Source organism: Thamnophis elegans, chromosome 7, assembly GCF_009769535.1.
Source record: "Thamnophis elegans isolate rThaEle1 chromosome 7, rThaEle1.pri, whole genome shotgun sequence".
Taxonomy (NCBI): Eukaryota; Metazoa; Chordata; class Lepidosauria; order Squamata; family Colubridae; genus Thamnophis; species Thamnophis elegans.
This window is the reverse complement of record NC_045547.1, coordinates 30,016,624-30,022,623: the sequence shown is the minus strand read 5'-3', so window position 1 is coordinate 30,022,623 and position 6,000 is coordinate 30,016,624.

Here is a 6,000-nt window from a genome sequence, read left to right as displayed (position 1 = left end):
CCATAACGAATGCATTATTGCCTGTAATATCCTCCACAATTAATGTGTTAATATTTAAGGAACCTTTAGACTGTAGGCTATTTTAAAAACAATGTCACTACTGATGTAGTGATTGATATGGAAATAAGGAGCTTGTAATAGGCATCCATTATATCTGAAAAACTAGAAATTTGCATTACCATTTCTCCCGAGTGTCTCTAGAAGGATCTGAAAATATATGTCTTTGTGCAGAGCAATGAATACACATTTTCAAATCACATAAAAGTTCTTTAAAGTTTATACCTGACTTAAAACACTTAAAAGTTTATACCTGAAAACATTATTATTTGTTTGCACAATTTATGACTTCATTTCACAATTTTTATGGATGCTTTGTGTGCCATTTATTGTCCTAGTTGAGCCAAAATTGCAATCATTTATACAGGCGTTCTTGCAAAAGACCCCCTGATATTATTTACTTCATTCTAGGAGTTTGTAGTTTGGTACATACAGTAAGGATCTTTTAAACATTATTTTTCCTCTGTGTAGCATAAACAAGTAAATAAACTTTCCTGACACTTGCACATGGGATTTCTTAACCAATGCATGAGTCTTGTTAGGAGTAATCTTTCTGCTGTCTTCAGTTGTGTTATATTATTTGTCCAATCAAATCTAACCAGAATGCTAATTAATTCTGTTTGGGGAAGATTGGAATTATAGCCCAAAATATATAGTGAGCTCCAAAGAGCAAAGGCTGTTCTTAAAACATGAAAAAGAGCTAACTATAATATATACATTGTGGAACCAATTACTATGCTGTACACCACTATATTGTAGTTCAGTTTGTATTTAATATTTCACTCACAACTAGTGAAATGCTGAACTGAAAAGGCATTCAAACCAAAGGCTGTTCTCTGAGTCCCCTTTGAATATATGATCACCCTGTGTAAAAAGGAACATATGCTAATCTATAATGAAGGCATAACAGCAAGATTTTGGTCTTTGTGTTCCATTAAAATTTCCAACCTCTTTTCTGAAAGAGCATTGTTTCTAATCCCCAAATTTACATATTCCCTGATATCTATTCAACAATAAGATCAATAAATAATAATAATCAATTACAAAAGGCGACTTTACTCAGAACAGTTTACATCTTGCGATGATATCTGTAACACCATCAAACATCCAAATCGGCCTATCCCAGGGCCTTGGAAAGGACTTGATAGGCAGCCCAAAATGCCAAATCCAGTCTGAACATTTGGCTGACTGTGCGATGAACAACAACAACAACAATGCATATAAAACTAGAATTGAGAAGATAGCAAGAGCTGAAGAAACAGTGGATCACCTGATTAGCTTCTGCAAGAAGATTGCAGAGACTGTCTCAAGCAGGGCATGGCAAAGTAGTTACATTGGAAGGTCTACAAGAAATATTTGTTTGCAAACAAGAACTGGTGGGACCATAAAATAGAGAACGTAATGAGCTTTAGAATTCAAACAGACAGGCATTTGTCACACAATACCCCAGACTTAACAACTGTCGATAAGAGAAAAAAAAGTCTGGATAATGGACCTGGAGAGAAAGAACTGGAGAAAATAGCAAAATTTCAAAGACCTGCAAATAGAAATTCTGTAGAACGATTGTACCAAAAAATATATATACCAAAGGTAGTGCTACTAATAATAGCTGCCTTGGATGCAACCCCAAAACAACTAGAACACAATTTGCACACCATTAGTATTGACAAAATCTCTATCAGTCAATGACAAAAGGTAGTTTTGCTTGGAGCAGCTTACATCCTTGTGACAATACCTTAAAGACCATCAAACATCCACATCTTCCTATTCCAGGTCTTTGTGAAGGTGGACAAAAATACCAAATTCAATCTGAACATCTGGCTGACTGTGTGATGAACCATGATTATAACTTTTACTTAGTTTTAGGGCTTGTGTGCTCTGAGGAAGATGAGAGTTATGCTAGAGGTCCAACCATACATGATATCTCTCACCAGAGGAGCCAGACAAAGAGTGTTTCTCCCATAACTACAGAAACACATACTGGCTTGATTGTCACCTTAGGCAAACAAGGCCACGCTGGGTGGGTGTTGGAGTTCCTGGTGAGAAATGGGCTGCAGGAGTCAGGACTGTTAGTTGAACAACCAGTGACAGCAGCTGCAAAACTGCTGGAAGAAAAAGTATTTACCCATCACAAATATCCAGAGTTTGAAAACAAAGAAATGATGATCTATTACTAACAGATCAATCCACCAAGAAGATGATATTTGAAGCAAATGTATCAATTCTGGAAAGAACAACATCCAGAATCAGAAATAACAAATAATAATCAATGGAGAATCTGCATTGCATCCATCAGTGCAGTTGTGGGCACAGACCTGGGATAATCCAAAGAAATGCAAGAATCCAGCTTGGTTAAAGGAAGCAGATAGAATAAAAAAGAAGCTAAAAGAACTTATCAAAATTAAAAACAAGTGTTACATAAAAAGGAAGCAAGAAAGCCTGAATTTTCCAAAGGGAGGAGAATAAGCCAAGGAAACTATTGGATGTAATAGGAAAGGAAATACTGTTCTGCATTATGATGATTCTGTAATGATCTGTGAGAATGTCCTTGGGAGACAGGAGAAGGAGCAGCAGCAGCCTCCCAGGCAATGGTCAAATAAGAGGCAGCTTAGCCTGTAATAGAAATGGGGAGGCATAGCAAATGTCTCAGGAGGGAACCTCTAGTTTCTTTGACAGTAAAAGTGAAGAAGTAGAACTCTTCTTTCAGATGCTGTTCCTTAACCTTACAATAAAGATAGTGTTAGTACTCATGGTTGGAGCTTGTCTAGACTACCTCTAAAGGCTGACAAGTTCTAGTCCCTCTCCTCGGTATTCTTCCTTTGGGCTCATCATCATATCTCTCTAATATCAGAGTGGGGTTGCTGCCGGTTCGTCCCAGATCGGCTGAACCAATAGTAGTGGCACGGGAGGCTCTGCCCATGTGCCCAAATGCTGCTGCACATGCGCAGAAGTGGCGCACACGCGGGAGCGCACCCAAATCAGAAGTAAAAAAATTAGTAACCCACCTCTGTTTAATATGCCTGCTAAACCTTTTAAAGTAATGTTTAAATATTAAATAGAGGAAGTTTAAAGTAGTTTTTAACTGTTCTAGTTTTAGAATAGCATTTTCCTCTTTTCCCAACATAACTTTTGCTATGAACTGAACTGTGATGCTTCCCTGAAAATAGTTAATGATGAGATCAGAACCAGATCTTTCCCATTCCTGTTGGTTACTTGGACCATTGTAGATATGCCCCCTCCTGTTTAGTCCCCATATTCCTCTGCCACTATTCTGCTTTTTGTTTTAGGAGACCCTGAAAACTCATCAGCCACATCTTCTAGAGCTGATCCGTGGACGACTTCAGGGGCCATTTTAATAAAAGCAGCAGCAGCAACAACAATAACTTAGTAATAATGAATATGAGTTGTAGAATTAGTTGGTTTAACCATATGTAAAAATTGGCTTGGCTGCTGCAAGCTTACAACAGAAGCAATACTTTTGTGTGAAGGGCTTCAGCCCTCAGAGGCAGCAAAATTTGTTTCTTCAAATAGCATGTTGATTGAAATCAAAGGCAAATGCCATTTGTTTTAAAACAAATTGGTATACTCAGGATTATAATATCTTCTTAACGTCTTTCTTATTTCAACCCTACACCTGATTGGGCTTCCTTCTGGATCCAACTGCTAAGGGGATCAGTGAGTCCCCAGCTGAGCAGCAATACAGCCCGAAGTAGGCAGAAACAGTGGGAGGTACACTTATCTGCGGTCTGTGGCAGCAGGAGGAGGTGGGAAGCCTTCCACTCTTGACAGCACAGTCAGATCCTCCCCATAGCCAACAGGAACAATGGACAAGAGATTTCTTGGAGGTATTCCTGGCCATTCCTGACTCAGGGCATCAAGTTCAGTTGCTTCATTCTTATCTAAGTGCCATCCTGACTTCTCCGACCAATAAGAAGACCCATCAATGCCTCCACTCTTCTCCCACCACAGAAATGTCCTACTGGCACAGGAACTCTTTAGTAGTTGCAAAATCTCAGCAGGCTGATCCAGTTGCAAGTGAGAAGGAGGGGCTTTTCCTGGGAAATCATCCATCCCATTTTCTTTCACACTCTTCTACCAAAACTGTTTTGGGACATAATGCTCTTTCAAAAGAGTGTGAGTCTTATATTCAGAAATACCTTGACTGATAGGTCACAGATAAACTATTACTTGGACAACTTGAGACATTGCTAAGTCTCCTATCTTGGGCATTCATCTACACTTGCTCAAACCTGCTACTCCCACTCCCCCTCAAGTGTTTCTCATTTTTCCCACAAGTGAGTGATGAGAAGATGGTGATGAAGGAAATGAAGGCAGGAGAATCTTCTAATTAGAGTACAGACTACAGAATAACAGTTGTAAGGGACCTTGGAGGTCTTTTAGCCCAGGCAGCAGATACTATACCATTCCAGACAAATGGCTGTCTAATCTCTTCTTAAAAACCTCCAGTGAAGGAGCACCCACAACTTCTGAAGGCAAGCTGTTTCTCTGATTAATTGTTCCCACTGTCAGGAAATGTCTCCTTAGTTCTAGGTTGAGTAAGTTTTCATCCATTACTTCTTGTCTTATCCTTGGGTGCTTTGGTAAACAGATTGCCCCCTTCCTTCTTTGTGACAGCCTCTCAAATGTTTGAAAACTGCAGTCAGGCTACCCTAGTGTTTCTCATTGTTAATCTAGAGAACATGCTAGTTCCTGCAACCGTTCATTCTATGTTTTAGCCTCCAGATCCCAAATCATCTTTGTTGCTCTTCTCTGCACTCTTTCTAGAGTCTCAAGATGGATGCAGTATTCCAAAGGTGGTCTTATCAAGGCAGTACAGATGAAACTCAAAAAAATAGAATATCATGCAAAAAAGTTCATTTATTTCAGTAATGCAACTTAAAAGGTGAAACTAATATATGAGATAAGACTCATTACAGGCAAAGCAAGATAGTTCAAGCCGTGATTTGTCATAATTGTGATGATTATGGCTTACAGCTCATGAAAACTCCAAATCCACAAGCTCAGAAAATTAGAATATTGTGAAAAGGTGCAATATTCTAGGCTCAAAGTGTCCCACTCTAATCAGCTAATGAAGCCATAACACCTGCAAAGGGATCCTGAGCCTTTAAATGGTCTCTCAGTCTGGTTCAGTAGGAATCACAATCATGGGAAAGACTGCTGACCTGACAGTTGTGCAGAAAACCATCATTGACACCCTTCATAAGGAGGGAAAGCCTCAAAACGTAATTGCAAAAGACATTGGATGTTCCCAAAGTGCTGCATCAAAGCACATTAATAGAAAGTTATGTGGAAGGGAAAAGTGTGGAAGAAAAAGGTGTACAAGCAGCAGGGATGATTGCAGCCTGGAGAGGATTGTCAGGAAAAGGCCATTCAAAAGTGTTGGGGACTTTCACAAGGAGTGGACTGAAGCTGGAGTCAGTGCATCAAGAGCCACCACACACAGATGGATCCTGGACATGAGCTTCAAATGTCGTATTCCTCTTGTCAAGCTGCTCCTGAACAACAAACAATGTCAGAAGCAACTTACCTGGCTAAAAAAAACCAGACCTGGTCTGTAGCTCAGTAGTCCAAAGTCCTCTTTTCTGATGAGAGCAACTTTTGCATCTCATTTGGAAACCAAGGACCCAGAGTATGAAGGAAGAATGGAGAGGCACACACTGCAAGCTGCTTGAAGTCCAGTGTGAAGTTTCTACAGTCTGTGTTGATTTGGGGAGCCATGTCATCTGCTGGTGTTGGTCCACTGTGCTTCATTAAGTCCAGGGTCAATGCAGCTGTCTACCAGGAGATTTTGGAGCACTTTATGCTTCCTACCGCAGACGAGCTTTATGGGGATGCTGACTTCATTTTCCATCAGGACTTGGAACTTGCCCACACTGCCAAAAGCATCAAAACCTGGTTCAATGACTGTGCTTGATTGGCCAG